The sequence below is a fragment of the Lolium rigidum genome, chromosome 4, assembly GCF_022539505.1.
Source record: "Lolium rigidum isolate FL_2022 chromosome 4, APGP_CSIRO_Lrig_0.1, whole genome shotgun sequence".
Classification (NCBI taxonomy): Eukaryota; Viridiplantae; Streptophyta; class Magnoliopsida; order Poales; family Poaceae; genus Lolium; species Lolium rigidum.
The window spans coordinates 123698672-123721310 of record NC_061511.1 but is presented as its reverse complement, the minus strand read 5'-3'; the positions used below and the strand labels follow the sequence as shown (position 1 = coordinate 123721310).

Here is a 22639-nt window from a genome sequence, read left to right as displayed (position 1 = left end):
TGCCATCTTGCCGGAGCCGATCGCGTGGAACGGCTTCCTCTTTGTCCTTGCTATGAGAGCAACTGCCCTCGTCTCTGTCCTTACCAGAGTGGTGCCCAGGTCCTACCATGTTGATGTTGAACGAGGAACTTGGCTGGCACCTCCCAGGGTAAGTGCACTCCACCATGTTAACGGCGGGGAAGGGGTGCGTGTCGACTTCCATGGCGTACTGGCTAAAAATTAGCCGCCCTTGTTCTATCGCCATTTGGATCTGCTGACTCCACACCCTGCAGTCGTTGGTGGTATGGGTGAACGTGTTATGCCACTTGCAGTATGGCTTTCCGTTCAGCTCTCGTGCCGTGGGGATTTTGTGGCCTTCGGGTACCTTTAGCCGCTTCTCCTTAAGTAAGAGGTCGAAAATCCGATCGGCCTTGGTCACGTCGAAGTCAAACCCTCTTGGAGGACCTTGTGGGTTAACCCACTTGCGGGACACGGGGCTTGCCCCCGAGTCCATTCAGCCATCGCTACCTCCCGATCTCCCACAGAGCCTTCATCTTCATCCGCCTCAACCGGGACCACCGCACGCTTGAATTTATCCCGGTATACCTCCGGGTGGCGCTGTTCATATAATGACGGCTTACGCACCATATGCGCCGGTGAAGGGTAGTCTCGCTTGGGAGGCCACGTCCTCGATCGGTGATGCAAGACCCACCACCGCCAACTCGACCGCTTCTTTTCGGTCACACGAGCCGAATAGCATCGGTTCCTAACGGTCCCGAAGCGGCTGGATGTATTCGACACTCGTTTCTCCGCGCTTCGTCGTACTTGTGCTAGATCGGCAATGCCGGCCTCGGAAGCCTCTCGAGTGATACCGCATGTGGAACTGCTCTTCCAACCGCTTCCAAGTCCGGATTGAGTCCGGTGGCAGCGATGTGTACCACCCGAAAGCCGATCCCGTGAGGGACCGTGCAAAGAACCTCACACGCAGCTCATCCGATGCTGAGATCGTGCCCGACTGTGCCAAATATCGGCTCACATGCTCGATTGAGCCGGAGCCATCCGACCCACTAAACTTGGAGAATTCGGGAGCCGATATTTGGGTGGTAGTGGGATCAAATCGTACTCGTTGGGGTACGGCTTGGAATAGCCGATTGCCCTCCTTTTCGGCACCATGCCGAACCGGTCTCTCAAGATTGTACTCGATCCGATCCGCGGTGCTGGGCTGCAGGAGTCGAACTCGAAGATTCGCCGGAGTGGCATACTTAGCCAGCCACGCTTGCTTTTCAAGCTCGAGCCAACCGCAGGAGTTGAGCTGCGGAGGTTCGTCGGAGTGGCGTACTTAGCTAGCCACGTCCGCTTCTCAAGATCCGTTCCCGAAGTTCCTCCTCGCTGTTCCCGAAGTCCCCGCTGTTGCGGTCCTGGTTCGTGAGTGCCCGATTCATGCGATGCCGGCACGTATGTGCACGTGTATTCGTGAGGTATCTCCTTAGGCGCCTCATACAAGAACTGGTAATCACTAGGGTCACCACCGATCTTGTAGACGACGTATGCCGGTGAACTCGGCACTTCTGGTGCTGCCAACGCGAATGGCAGCGGTGGTCGGGACTGGAGTGGAATCTCTCCTTGGTGAGTCCCTAGAGCTGGTCCTGACGGAGAGTACTGATGCCTCATGATTTCCTGGATCACTCGAAGGGCTACACGCTCCAAAGTGTTCATCAGGCTCTCAGAATGGCGGTGCAGCGAATGAGCTACCATGAAATTAATCTCCTCAGTCAGATCTTCGTATGTGACCGGAGTACCTTCCGCCATCTCAGATGTAGATGGCGATGCAGTTGATGTCGAAGATGGTCCCACCGGGCGTGCCAGAATGTGTTGCGGTCAGAAACCCACCGGCGAGCAGCGACGGGCAACACAAGAGAGCCGGGAGGCTCCCAGGACTGCGGCTGGCCCTGGTCCCTCGAGCGACGGCCCGCAAAGACTCAGCACGCACGTCCGATGCTGGTGCAAGGGCGTGCCACCTGACCTATACCTGATCAGGAAGGTGATGGATTTTCTTCGCTTAGTTTCCTGCATGGCATACACGTAAACATTAAATACGAGCCTCGATCGGCTCTCGAGGTTGTCCCGTGAATCGGCTCAAGGAGCCGATCCACCCATGATTCGTACGAGGTGTACGATCACATGGTGGTCCTGCTTGATCGATATAAAGCTAAAACGACCTACTACGATTTAGGGTTTTCACCACATAATCGGAACATCCTACGCGTGATTGAGCCTGGCGGACACGCACGGTGATCATAAACCGACCCTAGACAAGGCCTAAAAACCAACATGAAGTTGATCCCCGGAACATCCTATCTAGGGCTAGCAAACTACACCCTACGTGCCACTGGATCCTTCAACCCGTTTGTAAGGCCTAACTATGCGGATATTAAACTAATCCTTGAAGAACAAGGAGCAATCATAACGGATCGGATCTACTAAATAACGATCAAGCGAGGTGCCGCCCTTACACCTAAGATAGGTGTAAGGGCGGCTAGACGTCTAAGGGTTGCATGGACGAAAGCATATGATACGATGAAACAATGCTAACCCTAACACATCTATGATAACTACGTTGCTCGCCATCAACAAGGCTTCAAGCACGAGCAACGCACGAACAGCGAATAAACGTGTGCTGCCTAGATCGCAAGATGCGATCTAGGCAGCATGATGCTTACCCGGAAGAAACCCTCGAAACAAGGGAGTTGGCGATGCGCCTAGATTGGTTTGTGGTGAACGTGATTGTTGTTTATTTCAGAAACCCTAGATACATATTTATAGTCCGTAGACTTGCTAATGTGGGAATAATCCCAACCGTGCACGAGCCAAATTCTATCTAACCGACACGTATCCTACTATATTTACAGATACACGGGCAAACTAGCCCAAACTTTGTATACAAGGCCGATTCATGTATTTCTTCCAGGTATATTCTTCAAGCCCATCTTTAATCGCGGCCCACCTCTGATCCGGTCAAATTCTGGTGATAACATATGCGTTTTCCGGAACTAACCTATTGACGAGATGCCAAAGGGCCAGTTGCTATTTTCTGCTGTTTTTGGTTTCAGAAATCCTAGTAAGGAAATATTCTCGGAATCGGACGAAATCAACGCCCAGCATCTTAGGATTGCATGAAGCTTCCAGAACACCCGAGAGTCGCCAGAGAGGGGCCACAGGCCCACCACACACCAGGCTGGCGCAGCCAAGGGGGGGCCCGCGCCCCCCTAGTGTGTCACCGCCTCGTCGACCCTCCGACTCCGCCTCTTCGCCTATATAAAGGTCCCTGACCTAAAACACGAGACGGAAAAGCCACGGTACGAGAAACCTTCCAGAGCCGCCGCCATCGCGAAGCCAAGATCTGGGGGACAGGAGTCTCTGTTCCGGCACGCCGCCGGGACGGGGAAGTGCCCCCGGAAGGCTTCTCCATCAACACCACCGCCATCTTCATCAACGCTGCTGTCTCCCATGAGGAGGGAGTAGTTCTCCATCGAGGCCCGGGGCTGTACCGGTAGCTATGTGGTTAATCTCTCTCTTATGTGCTTCAATACAATAATCTCATGAGCTGCCTTACATGATTGAGATTCATATGATGATGCTTGTAATCTAGATGTCATTATGCTAGTCAAGTGGATTTTACTTATGTGATCTCCGGAGACTCCTTGTCCCACGTGTGTAAAGGTGACGAGTGTGTGCACCGTGTGGGTCTCTTAGGCTATATTTCACAGAATACTTATTCACGGTTATGAATGGCATAGTGAAGTGCTTATTTATATCTCTTTATGATTGCAATGTGTTTTGTATCACAATATATCTGTGTGCTACTCTAGTGATGTTATTAAAGTAGTTTATTCCTCCTGCACGGTGTAATGGTGACAGTGTGTGCATCGTGTAGTACTTGGCGTAGGCTATGATTGTGATCTCTTGTAGATTATGAAGTTAACTATTGCTATGATAGTATTGATGTGATCTATTCCTCCTTTCATAGTGTGAAGGTGATAGTGTGCATGCTATGTTAGTACTTGGTTTGGTTATGTTGATCTGTTATGCACTCTAAGGTTATTTAAATATGAACATTGAATATTGTGCAGCTTGTTAACTCCGGCATTGAGGGTTCGTGTAATCCTACACAGTTAGTGGTGTTCATCATCCAACAAGAGGGTGTAGAGTCTAGCATCTATCTATTTATTCTGTTATGTGATCAATGTTGAGAGTGTCCACTAGTGAAAGTATGATCCCTAGGCCTTGTTCCTAAATATCGCTATCGTCTGCTTGTTTATCGTTTCTATCGCATCTTTACTTCCCGCAATATTACTACCATCAACCGCACGCCTGACAAGCACTTTTCACGGCGCCGTTACTACTTGCTCATATTCATTCATACCACTTGTATTTCACTATCTCTTCGCCGAACTAGTGCACCTATTAGGTGTGTTGGGGACACAAGAGACTTCTTGCTTTGTGGTTGCGGGGTTGCATGAGAGGGATATCTTTGACCTCTTCCTCCCTGAGTTCGATAAACCTTGGGTGATCCACTTAAGGGAAACTTGCTGCTGTTCTACAAACCTCTGCTCTTGGAGGCCCAACACTGTCTACAAGAATAGAAGCACCCGTAGACATCAGTGTCCATTATATCATTCATTCAATGACATAACCTTGTTATTAATAACATCCAATGTTCATGATCACGAAACCATGATCATCTATTAATCAACAAGCTAGTTATACAAGAGGCTTACTAGGGACTCCTTGTTGTTTACATAACACACATGTATCAATGTTTCGGTTAATACAATTATAGCATGGGATGTAAACATTTATCATGAATACTAAGATATAACAATAACTAATTTATTATTGCCTCTTGAGCATATCTCCAACAACTGCATCTAGGCGGCTTCATCTTCTTCCTGGTGCAGCACTTCTTCACCTCCGGCGATGACTGTAAGAATTCCCGTATCTCGGTACCTCGGTTATGTTTAGATCTAGGTTAAGAGTTGTCATATCTTGGCTAGGGTTTGGTCTTGTAGCAGGGGTTAGTCCGTATTGTGTTGAGCTATCATGATCTTTGTAGGGTTCCACATTTCCGGTTGCTTGTTTGTCCCAAATGGGTTAACCTACCATGATCTTGCTAGGGGTTTGTGATGTTCATAGTTGCAATGAATTGCTTGTCTGATTTAGGATGCTGTTGGTATGGTTTGTGTTGTCAACTGTAGGCATGTCTTAATTTTGTTCCCAAGTAGATTCACGTTATATGTACTACAATGTGTGTAGGACTTCTTCTGTGATGACTTTAGCCAGACGCTTGTCTACGTTGGGGACTCTCAAATCCCTTCGCAAGTTCCTGATTCACAGCCCCTCTTTGAGTTGAAGGTGGCGGTCACCCTTCTTCCGGTTGTCGATGGGCATGTGGCTGACCTGGTGGCTCAGGTAGCGGCAGAGGTCGCGGCTAGGTTGGCCGCCACAAAGAAGAACAAGAACCGCATGGAAGCGGACAGGGCCTTGAAGGCCTCACAGAAAGGGATCTTTACCATGAAATGGCTTCCATTCATGTCCAGCTTTGTCTTGGAGAAGATGTGCAGCTTGATCAAGATCGGAGTGAGAACTGACAAAGGATTCAAGGAAGTCCATCTGACTGCTATGGCGAAGGGCATGTATGAACACTATGGTGTCTCTGCGTGCTCCACTCAGGTGTACAACCACCTGAGGAAGTGGAGGCAGAGGTGGCTCACCATTATCAGGCTCCGTGATTGATGCATGTAAAATACATATATGAACTTTGTCCTTTATCATATTGAATTCCCACATATTTGCAACAGATATGATGATAATGCCATGTTTTACATTGATTTATGGGGATTTACCAATGATCCACTTTATTTGGTTTATAACCCCGCAGAACAGGAAAATCTTGTTTCGCGTATTTTTCACTTTCAGATACCTATACAGAGTCAAATTGACATGGGATTTTTGGAGCATCATTTTTTCATCGGGAGGAACATAATGGACTTATGGAGCACACCTGGAGAGGCCCGAGGAGCGAACGAGGCCAGGTGGCGCGGCCCAACTTCCTGGCCACGCCACCCACCTCCGTTCGCACCTCGATCGTCCGATTGACTTGATTCTTTCGCCCACCGACGTATTTTTCCCTAAAAACGACTATATATATGGCCCCGAAGAGTTCTCGGGAGGAGAGCGCCGCAGAAAGACAGAAACACCAAAACGGAGACTGCTACAAAGAAGATTGGAGGGGGAAACTCCGCCGGGATCGCCGCCGGAGGGATCTCCAACTTCTCCAACGTCTTCATCATCACCATGACCAAGAGGGAGTAGTCCACCTATGGACTACGGGTTTGTGGCAGTAGCTTGATTTATTTCTCTCATGTTCTTCATAGTACTTAGTACCATATGAGCTGCCTATCATGATTATGGTCATATTTGTAATACCTATGTGGTGGATCCTTGTTCTATGATATTGTTTTATGAGATCTGATCGTATTATATTTGTGAGATGTGTTGATAAATGCATATTACGTACCCTGTTCTTAAGTTCATGTTCTAACCCAACATCTATGCAAGAGCGTCTGTGGGGTGATGTGTGTTTTAGATGGAGTAGCAAGGTTTTCGTGATTGGATAGTGACAATATGTTCATGATCTATTACGGCTTTGCCTTTCTTTTGCTACCTCGCTAGGGATAAAGTGAATGCATGTGCTATGTTCATCATGTGACAGCAATGATGATCTTGTTTATTCAAGGTAGCATATTTGATATTCAAACTTCATGTCAAAGTACTTATTGCTATGCTCTGTTAATTCTTAATGCAGGATTGATGAAGTTTCATTCTTGTGGAGCAGAAGAGAGGTGTGTTGCATCATCTCTATGTTAGGATGTGATGCCCATATTAATTCTGATCTTACATATAATATGATTTGTACCTTCATATATCATTGATGAATTGCTTTTATCCACCACAACTACAACTTTACGAGAGAATAGTCAAGTGAACCCATGAATCCCGGTCCACTTTTTATCATAAAAAACACCATTATCTTGTATTTACATTGTGTTCTATTAGCCGCACTATTTTATTCCGAAAATACAAAAATATTTACTTTTCTTATTTGCATCCAAAACACCAAAAACAATCAATCTCTTTACAGTTTTACTTAGTTATTTTGTCTAGTTTAGTTTACTACTTGTTTTATTACTACTTGTGTTATTTACTTACGCGAAACCTTGTGCTTGACAACCACACGGTGGAGTTGGGAACACAAGGCATTTACTTACTTGCATGATTGCGTGAAGAAAATAGAAGAGAAATAATTTTCCATCCAGTTCCCCGAGAGTTCGATATAAACCCTCGAGTCACCCTTATGGGGAAGATACTCTCTTGATACAACAGTATGCACTTGGAGTCCCAACGTATCAAGATTATTTTTAGCACTGTTATTTACAGCTATCAGCGATCTAAGCGGGGCTCTGTGGTGTGAGGATATCAAATGCATCATCCTTGTGGGTGAGCACTACTGCAGGCACGTCGCGGTGAGCACGCTCAGTCCATCTCACTTAGTCTTTTGATCAGCGACGAGCAGAACTAACATCATTGTCCCTTCGTATCGTAGGATCATCCAAAGGATGCGGAGTACCTGAATGTTCCCATTGCCAACTACGACGAGATGCATACCATCTTCTCTTTCGGCCTCGCCACCGGTAAGGACGCCATGAGATCCAGTGAGCCCCTGGGCTCGGCTGCAGCAAATCCTTCACCTGAGGATGCTGAAACCCAGGAGTCCGACACGGTCAACCTCGATGGTCCACCTGAGAAGGCAGAAGGCGCGCCTGAGAAGGCGAACGCCGGCAAGAGGAATAGAGGTGCCTTCGCCGACGACGTGCCGGTGGCCTTCACCAACATGATTGTTGATGTGAAGAACGTCGCACAGGCCATTAGGTACAACAAACCCACGAACATGCACCCTGACCTGTACAATGCGGTCATTGGACATGCTTGGCTTCACCGATGATGATCTCATGGCGGCGCTGAGCCACCTCCTCGACCACAAGGCCTAGGGTTGCAACTTTGTGGACATGATTAAGCCACACCGCGTCCTCTGGCTAAGGAACTACCTTGCCAAGTACCACTGCAAGGTGTAGTGGTGCCCTTGAGAGGGTGGTTTAGGGGATGCATGCATGGAGGTGATGAACTTGATGATGATGATGCTGATGATGTACATTTTGGCAGTAGCAGGGTTGAAAGACATTTGATGGTCCCCTTTTGTAACTATGATGAGGTGGTATATACTAACCCCTCAGGTCATGGTGAACTTGCGGTGTTCGGATACACCCACCTTTGTTGTGGTGGTAGGATGACACCATAGTAGTGTAGGATGAACTTGTGATCCACTTTTGGAATGATCATGCATGCCCCTGTTAGTTTATCAGTTGTTGTCAACACTTGTGTAGTTCTATTGCTCTGTTATGAATTGGATTATGGATTTGATCGATTACATGTTCTTCTTGTGCCGTGCTGGTGGTATGTGGTATTCCGCGGACGGGTTCGAGGAATCTACAGCTCATGGAGGGTCTGTCAAGACCAGGTCAGTGGCTACTCCAACAATGGCTACCGAGGGTATGAAATATTGGAGGAGGCACATCAAAGAGTACCTCACCTTCCTGGAAGATGAGTTCCTGGAAGATCAGGCATAGATGAGCCAGTGCCACTAGCACAGCTACCACCGGACGAAGTGCACGCTCTACCAGGAGCACCACCGGAGGTACGTCCAAGTCGGGTCAAAGATTACATCATCGCCTTCCTCATCGTGGTGATCGTGCGGATCTTGTTCTTCTGAATGGTGTCTGATCGTATGTAACATGCTATGACATGGTATTCTCACCCTATTTGAATTGTGGTAAGGATATGGAACTGTGATTTGAGCAACCAAACTACTGATTCATGTTTTCATGTGTGCAAGTTGGGTTGAAAACGGGCAACCAAACAATAGGGCCTGGCTTCTCTCCCCGGTGCAGAAAGGCCGCTCAGCCTACCAAACGACCCGCGTTTCATGGCCCATGGCCCGTTCGCGACGCGTAGGTAAGTCCATCTTGTAAGCCAGGAAATGAATGCAGCCTAGCAAACGCGCCCGTAGTACAAGCTTCTGTTTCGAAAGAGAATGCAAGGGGCGCGTTTGGTAGCCTGCATGCCCCTTGGCTCGCATCGGCCCAGCTTTTTCGGCCTGTTTGGTTACCTGGCCGAGGCTGCATTCTTGCAGGAACTGCTTCTCAAAGCACCCTCGGACCAGGCCCTGGAGGAACGCCCGATTCGGCCGTTTCTACCGAGTCACCCCCGTTTCCGTAGAAATGGAGAACGCGACATCCTCACAAAGCCACCGCGGGAGATGGCGGAAGCTCGCGCGGGACAGCGAAATCTCGACGGGATGAATTCGGTCACCGCGCTTGAATTTTCACCACCGTATATAGGGGCGTCTCTCTCACCGGCAAATCCAAATCCCCCATTTCCCCCCATTTCGAGCTCATCCACCATTCCCGATCTAGCGACATGGCCGGCTCTACCTCGCCCGCACGGTCGGCAAGGCTTGTGGCAGCGACGGCGGCTGTGGCGGCGGCTACTGGCAGCGGATGGTCGTCTTCTTCCTCTGCATCGATGACTTCGGTTGTGGTAAGCTTCTGTAAACCCTAGCCTTAGATCTAGAGCTTTTGGGTACACAAGCGGGGTCTGAATGAATCCATTGCAGGATATTCCTTTGTCGCCGGTTGAGGTTGTGGAGGTTTTCCTGGTTCCATCTGACTCTACGACGGGGACCGTTCTCGCCGTTGACTCGTCCACTAGGATGGTGGTGGTGCCTGCATCTTCGTCAGGGTCCCCTGCTTCCCCGACCTCGGTGCTGCGTGTGGCTCCTTTGACTATAAGGCTGCTCTTACTTATCTCGTTGTTCATTGATCTGTTAGTGGTACTTCATTGATCTGCTAGTGGTAGTTCATTGATATACTAGTGCTTAAGGATGTCCATGTGGTACTGCTAGTTCTTTGATCTTGCATTGATATGTAGCGGCGTCTGCTTCAACATGGGATTCAAGGAGCAGCAGATGAAGAAGGTAGCCGCGGATGTTCTTGCATTCGCCGGCGTACATGTCACCACTTTTCAACTGTACAACCACATCAGAAACTGGAGAACGAAGTGGAGCGTCATTACGAAGATGAAATCCGATCGCATTCTGGACTGGAGCGAAGATGGTTGCTGCTTCTACGGCGGTGATGAAGGGGCGATGGACGAGTACATCCAGGTACGAAGCCTCATTGAGTTCCTGCATAGATCTGAAAGTATATATTTGTCAATATCGTCCGCACTAACAGCTGTTCCTTGTGGATTGCAGCGCTACCCGAAGCACCGACAGTACGTCAGCACCCCAATCACCAACTACGCTCAGATGAAGACGATCTTCACTCCCAGTTCGTGTACAAGGCGTAGCTGTTCCAAACTAACTTGCTGGTCAGAGCTATCGATTTCATTGCAGACAATGAAGCAGAGTATGCCGTCTACCGTAAGCTGCAGCCACCGGAGAGGAGGAGCTGGCTTAGGACCTGGCTCCGCAACCAGTTTCCTGCTTAGTGCTTCTGCTTTCTTCGTCATGATCCGCTGATTTTGAGAGGTGATCTTGTATCCCTCCATTAGCTAGGACTTGGTACAACCTGATCCCCGGTCTGTAATGATGAACTTGTTCGAGGTGGTATATACTAACCCCTCGTGATGAACCTGTGATGCATCATGAAGTAGTTGCTTCGTTTGTGATGCATCGCCAACTAAGTAGTTGATGTGTATTACCAACACCTTTTGTGATGAAGTGAATTTGATGTGTGGTGTTATTCAGTACTGGGTAATCTCACCACTCTAAGTGAAGGGGTTACCGCAGCACTGAGCTATCTGCAACCAAACAGGTTGTGGGTTGCACGAGCAGGGAAGAAAGTACTGTTAACGGGCAACCAAACGATTGGGTCTGGGTTCATTCTCCGGCGCGCAAAAGGCCTCACAGACTACCAAACGACTCGGCTTTCATGGTCCATGGCCCGTTCACGACGCGCAGGTGAACCCATCTCACTGACCTAGACAGAATCCGATGCTACAAGATTCTGCAAGTATTCTATTTTCTCTTTATTATTTAGGAAAAAACATACAAGTGACACCACCCTGCAGAAGTGCAGAAGATAACGCCAACAAACGCACGTAGTTACGCATCAGGAAGGCATGAGCAGGCCTATTCTGAAGTCCACTATCTATAATCTTTGTTCTGATCCATTCCAAGCCCATGTCGTCTGGGACAGTTTGGGTCATGTGATCAGTACGCCCCGTATTTCTAATTTGAACACTGCACTCGCTAGCATTTTCCCCTGATAAAAGAAAGATATTAATATCACAGACATATCAGTTAGAATAGGTATTTAGGACAACGTAATAACAAGGCATCAAGAACACACGTCCTAAAAAAAGGAAAGGAAATGAAACATGGCTCCGCCAAAGCGACCAGTGACCCAAAACAGCAGTAAAAAACCACCACCATTGGTAACATCAAAACTACGAACATTGCACAAGCCCCGTGGTTTGCCCAATTTAACCACCAAAAACCAGATCGAGGGTTTTTATGGCGAAGAAAGTCCGAGCAATCTATAGACGATGCCTTAAACAAGGGTCACTGTGATCTAGGGTTTCACCTCATAAAATAAGACTCAGCCAATGCGCAACGCGTGGTAGCCCGTAGTGGCATGAGTTATTTCACAAACAACTTGATCTAGTTAACAAAACTAGTTTAAAGTACTACTAAATAAATTTAATGCACACGAACAACAAAGATCTACATTAAAAAAACTTAAAGTTACATCACAACCTTTGAGATGTCACCTATAGGTCCAATTTTACATCTTGATGTTTCTCCCATATAACCTCAAGGATTTGAAGAGTTGTTTGAGTCACACACACACTCAAACACATCCACACATGCAGATCGTTGGCATTAGGGCCTAGTTGGCATGCTGCCGAGGGGAAAACTCCCTTTTTTTGATAAGAGGCAACACTGCTTGACATTAAATTAATAACACCCTTAACAGCGAAACAGATACAAGATGCTAAACCTAGCTTACAAGGATGGCGCTAGTGCTGATCGTTTGTCACACACAAGAACTTAATCAGTGGAGAACCGTTCCCCTCGCATCGCCCCCTCCAGGCGACCGAGGGGGCGAAACCCTAAGCGCGCCGCCACCCGGCCCCCCTCCTCCTCCGCCCCTCCTTGTCGCCCCCAGAGGTGACGCCGGCCGAAGGCCGCGTCGACGGTGAAGGGGGCGGCGGGGAATCCTTCCTCGGCCCGTGGTCCTCGCTCCGCGGTGCAGCAGCATGGGGGCTGGTTGCTGCGCGGCGGCAGCCATGGCTGGGGCGCTGCTCGGCGAATCCCTCCTCCATCCGGGGACGGTTGCGGCTGGTGGTGACCCCGGTGGGGATCTTGGACGCCGGAGCGGCGGCTCCGGATGGTGGAAACGACGCCGTCTTCTACGCGTCGAGCGGCGGCCGTGGGTGGTGCGGGCCCGTGTCCTCGGCCGTGCGGGCGGCGGGGAGGCGGCGAACGTGTGGTGCGACGCTAAGGGCCCTCCGCCGGCCCGCGGCGTCAGATCTGGGGAGATCTCCACCCCCGACCGGTGAAGCTCGCAACTCTCGGCTAGATCTGCGTGTTTGTGGCCGGGTAGTTGGTGGTGGGGTTGGTCGGGACCGGGGGAAACCTCTGGCCGGCGGTGGCCACGACGTCGTCGACGCCCCTGGCGCCGATCCCCTCCTTGGAGGCTTCGTTGAGGTCCCTTCTCCCTCCCCACCCAACCCCCTGCCCAGGGTGAAAACCCTAGTCCCTGCTTGGGCGGTGGCGGCGTCAAGATGTCGTTCCCCTTCCTAAAGGCACCGTCCGGGGCTGTTGGGTGGTTGGCAAGGTTCTTCTATTGTCGGTGGTGGTTCTTGGTGGTGCTCCTTGTGCGGCGTCGAGCCAGGTCTTGAGGTTGCTCCGCAAGCTTGGGTCTGGTGGTGATTGCTGCTTTTTGTCTGCCGTTCCTCCTGGTGCGCCTTCGTTCGTCAGCGTGCGTCCTCTGGACGGTGATGTGGGTGGCGGTGGCCGTGGCGTGGCTTCCGATGCGGCAGCTGGTCTTGATCTCTCCTTTGAGCTTTGGGTAGTCTCGGCGATGGTGCGTTCTTGGGGAAACCTCTGCGCCTTCCGACGGTGCGGCGCCCGCGATCCGGGCGAGAGGGAAGGGATCCCTCTTCGGAGTCAGAGACCGTATGCTGGCCTCCTTTCGTTCTTGTGGCAGAAATGCAAGCTGTGTGCCTGCGGATGATGCTCCCTACTGCCCCTGCTTCTCCTGGTGTCGGCGTTCGAGTAGACGATGAAACCGGCGTGTCAAGCGAAGCTCGTAGTTTTTTATCCTTTGTTACCTTGTGTTTCTGTGTCCTGTTCGCTGTGTTTGCTTTGTATGCACTCTGTATCTGCCGGCTTCGTGGCTTTATTAATTTAAAGCAGGGCTTAGGCCTTATGTTTAAAAAAAGCTTACAAGGATGAACTGCACACACATACACAACAAGGGCCACACAAGGTAAAACCCACCAGACGAGAACACCCGGCACGACTATTACAGTCTACGGAGAGGAAGAGCAGACGTAGGACGGGATATGTTGTCGAGCCGGTGTTCACCCTACACAGGCAAACCGACAACCACCGCAACCGGCCAGACAGCACAACCGTCGTAGACGCCACCAGATGTCGTCCACCACCAGGTATCGACCAACAGAGCTCAAAGACCAATGAGGAACACCAAGGACGCGCCCAACAAGAAACACCACGGGTGCAGAACATGAAGCAAGCTTTGCCGAAGAGGGGGGCAGAAGGAGGACCTCTGCCACCCACACAACAGAGAACCGCACGACATGGTAACTCCAAGGTGGCATCTTCAAAAAGATGACGACACAGAAGTTCCGCTGCCACCCGATCCGGGGATCTTGGGTTTTCACCCAGAGTATGTGGGTAGACCAAGTGCTGCCACAGTGACGCCTTCAAGAAGGGAGCGACGTCCACGGCCGCCACCGTCGTGGCCCAAAGGGCAAGGGTTTCCCCTAGCGAAAATCACTATGTCCTCCCCACCGGGTAACGGCCGTCGCCGAAGCAACCGTCGAACCATTACCACACCATGCGACTCGCCGGTTCCACGCCGTCCACACGATGACCAAGGAGACCGATCAGCACCAGAACCCGTGGCACGCCCGCCGACCAACCTGGCTCCCACCTTCCAGGGCCGCCACCCCGGCTTCCCAAGTCTTCACACTGCGAAACAACAGAAAAACAAGGAACTTTGCATCGAGGCCTCCGGACGCTGAACGAGGAGTAGGCCGGCAACCGCAACCGACACCGCAACCAGGGAAACAACACCTGACAGAGGCCACCTGCAGCCCCCATGGTTGCAAGATGCCTATAGATCTAGGCAGAGATGGGCTCGAAAATGGGCCCGGGGCCCCTGCCCCTACCCGGAATTGCGGTAGCCAGATCCCCTGCGCTGCACACCACCTCGCCGGGAGTTCCACCGATCTAGGTTGGACGGGCAGCTCGCCGCTACATGTCGCGTCGTACCTACCCACGCAGATATCATCTTCCTCCGCCCTCCATGGCCCGAGCTCGGGCCGCCCGCCGCATGGCTACTCCAGGGAGCCGCCGCCGGTGCAGGCACGCCCTGCCCGCGTCGTCTCCGCGCCGCCGCCGTAGGGCCACACCGCCGCACCCAACGCTCAGCACGACGCCTCATGGGCCGTGGGGGCCCGCGCCACCACGACCGCGTGAATGAGAGGAGGGGCCCCGCCGGTGCCACGCAGGCTTTGCCCGGCTACGCCCTCTAGCGGCTGCGAGGGGAGGGGTGGAGGAGGCGGAGGGAGTCGAGGGGCATCGCTAGGGGCACCGTCGGCACCACGCGGGCTTTATATGTGGGCGCGACGCGAGATCTAGGGTTTTTCTCTGTGTGTGTCGGGGAAAACACCCCTTGCAAGGCAAACTATCGAAACAATTGGTTTATGTTCATACCATCACATAATACGTTCACAAAGGCTTTATTTGCAAATTAAATCTAAGTTTGTGGAATGTTCTTAACAAAAAAAAATCGATAAAGGGCACTTTGTTAATCAATGAAGCAAATTCTGCACCAAGGTGCACACAACCATCCAAACCAAGTACAAAGGTCTCACAATGATAAAAACTAGAATTCTTGAAAAACTTATGAGAAGCTAATTACACCATAGTAGCCGTAATCCTACGATTATGTAGCCACCCATGTTGGGTAATAAACTTATTGGCCGTATTCTCCAACCGTGTAGACACCTTCGTAAAGAGGTCTCGGTCCTCCAAGAGCTGCAGCTACGACCATAAAAAGAGCGTAGCCGTATATCGGTAGATGACCTGCATTAGAGAAGAATTTTGAACGTTAAAAACCTTGTCATTTCTATATAGCCAAAGCGACCATATAACGGCTGTCGGTCCCACTCTGATAAGAACCTTGAACCTATGATCCACTCCATTTAGCCAATTGCAAAAAATATTTGCAACACTGCGTGGGGGGTATAAGGTTGAACCCATCTGAATGATTGACCATATAGATCGCGCAAACCGACACTGGAATAAAAGGTGTTTTATTGTCTCTTCTTTGTGGCAAAAAACACATTTAGTACAACCATGCCAATTATGTTTTGCAAGGTTATCTTTAGTAAGAATAACACTACGAAGAACATACCAAGCAAACACCTTAGTTTTGAGAGGTATCTTCCTCTTCTAAATAGATTTATTATTTAAAACTGGTTGAATGGGATGGATTAAATCTTTATACATGGAACCAATCGAGAATACACCATTCTTGGTAAGTCCCTAGCGAAATTCATCGGGCCCATGTACCAAATGGACTGAAGTTAATCATTGTATTAGTTCATTCCAAGAAGTCAACCGTGGCCCAATAAGATCTCGCATAAACGGCATAGAAGGTGGGGATGTTTCCATCACCTTGCGTAAGATATCACTTTTATGACGTACAATATTATACAAAGCTAGATATTGTTCTTGGAGTGTGGTTGTTCCAAACCATTTGTCCTCCCAAAACCTTATCTCGGATCCATCCCTAATGGAGAAAGAGCCATGTGGGAAAAAGTATTTTTTAGTTGCCATGACGCCGGCCTAAAAAATGAGTCACCAGATTTCCAATTAACTCGAGAGATCGCTTTTGAGCCGATATAGTTTCTTCGCAACAAATTTTGCCAAACACTATCCTCAGTTGACAACATGGCCATCCATTTTCCTAGCAGGACCTTCTTCTTAACTTCAAGACCATGCACACCAAGTTCACCTTAATCTTTGGGGCGGCAAACAATACTCCATTTAGTCAACCGATATTTTTTATTCTCACTATCTCCCTGCCACAAAAATTTGGACTAGAAATAATCTAAAAATCCTTTAGGCAGTTGGAAGAAACAAATCATATATAGGACCATGTTCGTGAGCACCGAGTTTATGAGAACTAATCTTCCACCTAGAGATAATTTTTTTTCCTTTCCAATTATTTTCCATTTCGCCAAAGTGAGCCTCCTATAATGAATCAGAATGCCCAGATAGCATAATGGAAAACTTCCAATCCCAGATCCGAAAAGATCGGCATAATGGTTGGCTTCGTCTTGGGCCGCACCAAAAAAAACAATTTATTTTTATGAAAGTAATCTTAAAATCTGACAAATGCTCGAAGGCTGAAAGTAATATTCTTAACAAATGGATGTAGACTATTCTTTCAGTGGGTGGCGCCATTTTCGTCCATAGCAGAGCTTGTGTGGTGACTTTGATAATCCCCTAGAGATTCACAGCTCTAGTATCCAATAGTCATTGTGTTAGTATGTTCCTTTATATGTCGGCGTTTATCAGAAGACAACAGTTGAAAATTAACTAAGAAACAAAGCATTTTTTAAAGATCTCTAAGTAGAAATGTAAGTGATATCTTAGTATTTTATTACTATAAGCAGCTCTATAGTGTGGCTAAGTGCTTGTATCAAATGGAGTAGAAGTTTTTTTGTGGCGCCAGCCGAGCCGATTCTATGCCTGCCCAAACGCTCTCGCAAAAATCATATGCATGCGTAACCCCATGCCGGCACATCTCTGCTCGAGCATTACAGTACTGCATAACTACTATATTAAACCTGAACAACTTCGTTTTTTCTTAGAGTTTTGAGTTTTCTTTTGGATCAACACGGTTGTTTACTTGTTAGTTTGATCTACACGGATTCTTTTCTGGGTACAGCTGGGTGCTCTGTAGTATTTTTATTTGTACTTTGGAGTTGGTGCACTGGTGATGAGCTGTTGTGGTGCATTGCTGGTGTGCACATAGCAGCGACATGACAGAGACAGTGGCATGTCCAAGATGTCATGGTTTGCACGAGGCTTTCGTGTCGTTTGCTAAAATAGGTTTGGTTTGGCTAGGTGGCAACTTTTTAGGAGGTCACCGCTTAAGATATGGTCCTGGAAGTGTCTGATCAAGTCCCACCACTGAACGCGTGCTCTCTGTCCTTATCCCTTCTCTCTCTAAATCATTTATGTCAAAAAAATCTCTCTAAATCATCATCAGGGACACGGGAGATCGACGTGGAGTAGGCGCATCGCATGAAGGCCAGGCCGCCGCCGGCGAGCGCTTCGCGGGAGGTTCCGCCGGGATGCGTCCGATGAGCGCGAAGAGGCGTCTCGCATCGCGGGAGGCTCCGCTAGGCCTCCGCCGACGACGAGCACGGTGAGGCCCGTCGGTGGAGGCTCCGCCGGGACGCCTCCGTTGAGCACGATGGGGCACGTCACGGGGAGGACGCTGCCAGACCGCCATCGAATCAGCCACCTCGCCACCAACGACCATGAGCCGTGAGGAGGAGGCGGGTCGCTGGGAGAACTCCGACAGTAGGCCGTCAACTCCGCCACACCTGCCGCAGACGAGCTCAGGAGGAGGAGCGGAGTAGGCTCCCGTGATGATTTGCTGGCGCGAGTCGGAGCAAAAAAGAATTGGGATTCTTCCATGGTGAGATCTCTACTCTGTCGCTGGCGGTGGATCCCATTTCCAACATCCCCAAATTAGAACAGGAAGACTCTTATATGTGCAGCTGGCTCGCTCCACCTCTCCTAATCTTTTTCTCAATTTCTCCCCAATTGATCCTCTCGTGGTTTTTTGCAGCTCCATACTGCGCCATTGTCTAAAGAACCAACATAAATGGGAACGCCACAGATGCACAACCAAAGGTGCTACTCCCTCGATGGTGTAGCTGCAATGAACATGTTTGATAGAATGCCTCACAGGTGCTAACGTCCATTTTTTTTTGGTTGCTCTTTTCCTCTATTCCTGTTGTAGTTAAACTACTTATCTCTAGGCTAAATAGGCACACGAGTATAGCTGCAGCTGGCAAGATGAATGGTCTGCTTGCTGCAAAAAGAGTGGAATTAATATCACCGGGGAAATAGTGTTTCTGAGAGCAGCAGCAGCGTGCCCATGTTGTACTTGTGTGACGTCTCTATCTCTCTGCCTTTTCTTTCATTTCTTTTAAGTCATGTGTTAGGCATCATTTACTTGCTGTGGATTAGAATTTTGTGATGGATATGCGAGGGCTTTGATTTTGTGTGCGACAGGTGTATGTACAGTTTAATGTTGTTCTGAAGAACAGTGATTTATAGTTCTGCCCGAGAATTTGATAACGTAATGACACAATGGTAAGAACTAATGTTTCACAATTATATCATATACTATGCTCGAGCTTGTGCTTCGATACATTAGATTTTTCTAATGCTGGCCATTTCATTGATATTTTGTTGTACCATTTGTGTGTGCATTCTGTAGCTTCACTACCTTCCTGCTATGTTTTTTCATACAAAGTGTTGATGCATTTGTTGTACTCTATTGCAGGACAAGTTCAGGCAGAAAGAATGTTTCTCGAAGTTTGGAATTCCGTTTACCTGACTTTGTTCAGGTAATGCACTATCTTCTTACTTTTGTGATACTTTTTGAGCTTAAGCGTTTTGGTGTCAAGTCGTATAGTGGTACTTGCTATATTTCCTTTTTACAAAACAATGTTTAGTTTATGTATGGTCCACTTAACATGACACTTGCAAATGACAGCATAGCAACTGGAAAATTAGGCGTGCCAATGTTCTGTTGAAACGAAAATGCACCAGAAACAATGCAACGGATTCTAGCTGTATAATGTAAAAATGCAAGAAATTGCTTGGTACAAACAACTTAGAGGTGCAATGAAAAAATATAAGAAATTTCTTGGTACAAACAACTTAGATTTGGGGCAACCAAAGAAACACCAGGATCTAATATATGTAAAAGAGGTGTGGAGATTCTTACAGTGCCATGGAGGATATAAGTAGTTATCATATGCTGCAACCATACAACATAGGATAGTACAAAGGCGAGAAAGAGCCCCATAATATATACAGGTTCGTGATCATGAACAAATGAAATAACCTTGGTTACCCCACCAACATGAGAAAATGGCCTTGGTGATAACTGGCAAACATGAATATCGAAATTACATGATGTTGAGATAACTAGAAATAGAAACAGGGAAATTAAAAGGAGAACTCATATATGCAGCCATTATTTTAGTGAGATGATCGCCTAAGAAGAAACATAAATTCATCGAAACCAACTATTGCAAGAAGAAGAATGGCCCATGAGGGTGGTTAACTCACCTCTAGGAATAGATAATCCACGTGAATATTGTGCACTGCAGCCTTGGTTATTGGCTTCACAGAAGAAGAAAAATGATAGGGAATATGCAAGAACACATATCAGTGAGAGATTTCTTTCCTTTGTTATTAGCTCCACTAATTCTTACGTTGCTTTATATGTTCCACATGCGAGAATTAAGAGAATTTTCCATAATATGTTCAATTACAGGATTTCTTTACACTTTTGGATTGTGATGCCTCCAATTACTTATGTCGCCGCTGCGTCTGCCGCCTTCGAGCTGGGTGACCGTGGCCTTGCTGTCGCCGCACTTGCCCGCCATTCATGCCATGTGTGAGCGAGGTCCCCCCAAACTTTGGTTATTTGTTTGTACTTTATTGGGGACATATATGGTACAAATCTTTTCGTTCATACTTTCACAAATTTTCTATCCATCTTAATATATAACCATTTCTACGATACATGGACTGCAATTTTAAATTATTTAGGCCGTTCAGTTCCTTACATGTTTGCACTAACTGCCGGCCTACTATGCAATGGTATGAAATTATAGCTATGCAAATAAGAAGTTTGTTAATCAATACATTAGTATTAACAGTACATACAGAATTACCCAGGGTCCGTCGCATAATTCTCCCAGCCTCCCTTACGTGCAAACCCATCTTTCAAGACACATGGCTTAGAACGTTGATTAGTTCTCCTGACTTTTCATATTATTATAGCATCACCAGGAAGGCCTTCTATCATTGTTTGGGTCTCCTAGCGAACAGTTATATTTTGTTCCATAAGGCCTCCTAGCAAACAGTTAGAGGCTAAAAACTTTGAGATACAAGTCTTAAGTTTCATAAAAAACATGCATGCATTTTCTTCCCATCACCCTTCTGTTATGTCATAAAGTCCTTATTCTTCTTTCTATTATTCTTCCATTGAGTTCCTTTGTGAGCATGGATTTTACGCTCATAATTGTCTATTTTGCAATTTGCAAATAGTGACATTGCTATTTCATTCTATATATGGTATATGATCATATAGTCTGCTATCTGGTTATGCTCCTCTATGCTTATTTATACAAGTACTTAGATCATGCACCTCTGTAGGAACATATCTCACTCTCACTTTTCTAGGTCATTTTGATGATCTCACAAAGGGAGATGTAAAAAGTCATTTAATGGAACTATATTTAGACCCTTGCTGATTTCACATATATGTATTGCGTATTTGCTCTCCATAGTAACAGAGGAGTTTAACGTTCTGGTCTGACAAGTAATAGATGAAACCTTAGCTTAATAATTTTATCTCTAACATTTAGGAGCATAAAGACACTGTGCTGAAGTAAGTGTTCTTATTATATAGCAACAGTTTTGCAGGTTCTATAATTGTGGTGTCATTATCTGTGGGTCTTTTGAGGTAACTCCACCATTCATTTAAGTACACTGGGTTTCTCCCTGAATTTTTTCCAAGAGTTTTTGCCAGATTGGCCTTAACAGTGAAGATCCAAACAAGTGAGTTAAAACACACAGTTATGTAACTCTGTGTTATTATTTCTTTCACTTTAAAGTTTAATTTTTTTACTCTCAGCAAGATAAAAATGGAGCCTTAAGCAAGACTCATTTCAAAAATTTCAACAATACATTTCTGAATTTTTAACGACTCATCAATATTTTCAAGAACATATTCATGGCAATATCACCAACCTATATATGTTATAATAACATTTGAGATTCAGTGGACCACTTGAATACAAATTCGTCAAGTCTGTCTTCCGAAGTTGCGATTGGCTACAGGAGAGCAAATTTGGCTCCCGAAGGATCAACAAGTAGAGGACCAATCCTTTTAATGCCAGTGTTGTTGCGAGACTGGTACGACTAAACTGAGAAGTGCTTTTAGTTCTGTTGCTAGACTGGCATGGCTAAACTGAGAAGTGCTTTTGTTGATAGTTGGATCCTTTCAAAGCAGGTGGTTGATTTTAGTTCCTTTCGTATTTTTTAAAGATGAAATTCAGGTTGTAAAGACATATACTCTATTTGAATCAACACACAGACTGTTGATTTTTTCCATTCGGTGTAAGTGACATTAATCATGTATGTTTACTAGGTAACTAATAGAAAAAAACGTATCATGTGCCTGTGTATCCTATTATTTTCATGCAGGTATTGTTCTGCCTGTGTAAAATATGAGTCAATTATATCCTTATATAATAAAACCTGCTGGAAGCATGTCACTAATTACAGAAGTACTATGCAATGTCATTTGGGCTGGAATGCCTCTTTCGAAAGTGGTTGGAATACGCGCCAGAAAGGATTTGGGTTCTCTAAGGTTAAAAAGAATTGGCCAATCACTATTACTGTTTTATGTAAAATGGGTTTAACAATGCCGACATTGATATCATACACGGGTGCGCCAGACCGCCTTTGTACTTCTAAAATGTTTGAACTATGCCAGATCAATATTTTCTTTGCTACTTTGATGTCCTTTCCCTCAAATTAGTAATTCAATCAATTTTAAGGATATGACCATTCGTTTGTGTACTAGATGCAAATATCATAGATGCACTAGGAGAGCCAAGGAGGATTTCTTTGATTTCTTTTTTGCATCATTGGGTGTGTCTATCAGCTCTCAATATGATACACTAATGTATCTAAGAAGTGCTCATCACATCACTAAATAAGTACACTGTGCACCAAGTGAAGAGCTCACCATCCTCTCCAACCATGAACACGCCCGAGCACTGACAACTCAAATACATGGGAACACCGACATGACCCATTGCACCGTGCTACTTTAGCATCTCAGCTTAGCTTTTCTCGCTAGAAAAGTGATGTCGAATTTACTGTCCATGTATT

The 22639-nt window shown here is 47.2% G+C and overlaps 1 long non-coding RNA gene across 2 annotated transcripts; it reads left to right on the top strand.

The window, feature by feature from the left end:
- The first annotated feature begins 18018 nt into the window (after window positions 1-18018).
- LOC124708460 lies at window positions 18019-21853 on the top strand. 2 transcript variants are annotated; one of them, XR_007005151.1, is made up of 4 exons: window positions 18019-18128; window positions 18282-18346; window positions 19005-19068; window positions 21164-21853. It is a non-coding gene; the product is annotated as an uncharacterized LOC124708460 (long non-coding RNA). The 2 variants fall into 2 exon arrangements; XR_007005150.1 differs by having other exon boundaries at window positions 18282-19068.
- Window positions 21854-22639: the final 786 nt, after the last annotated feature.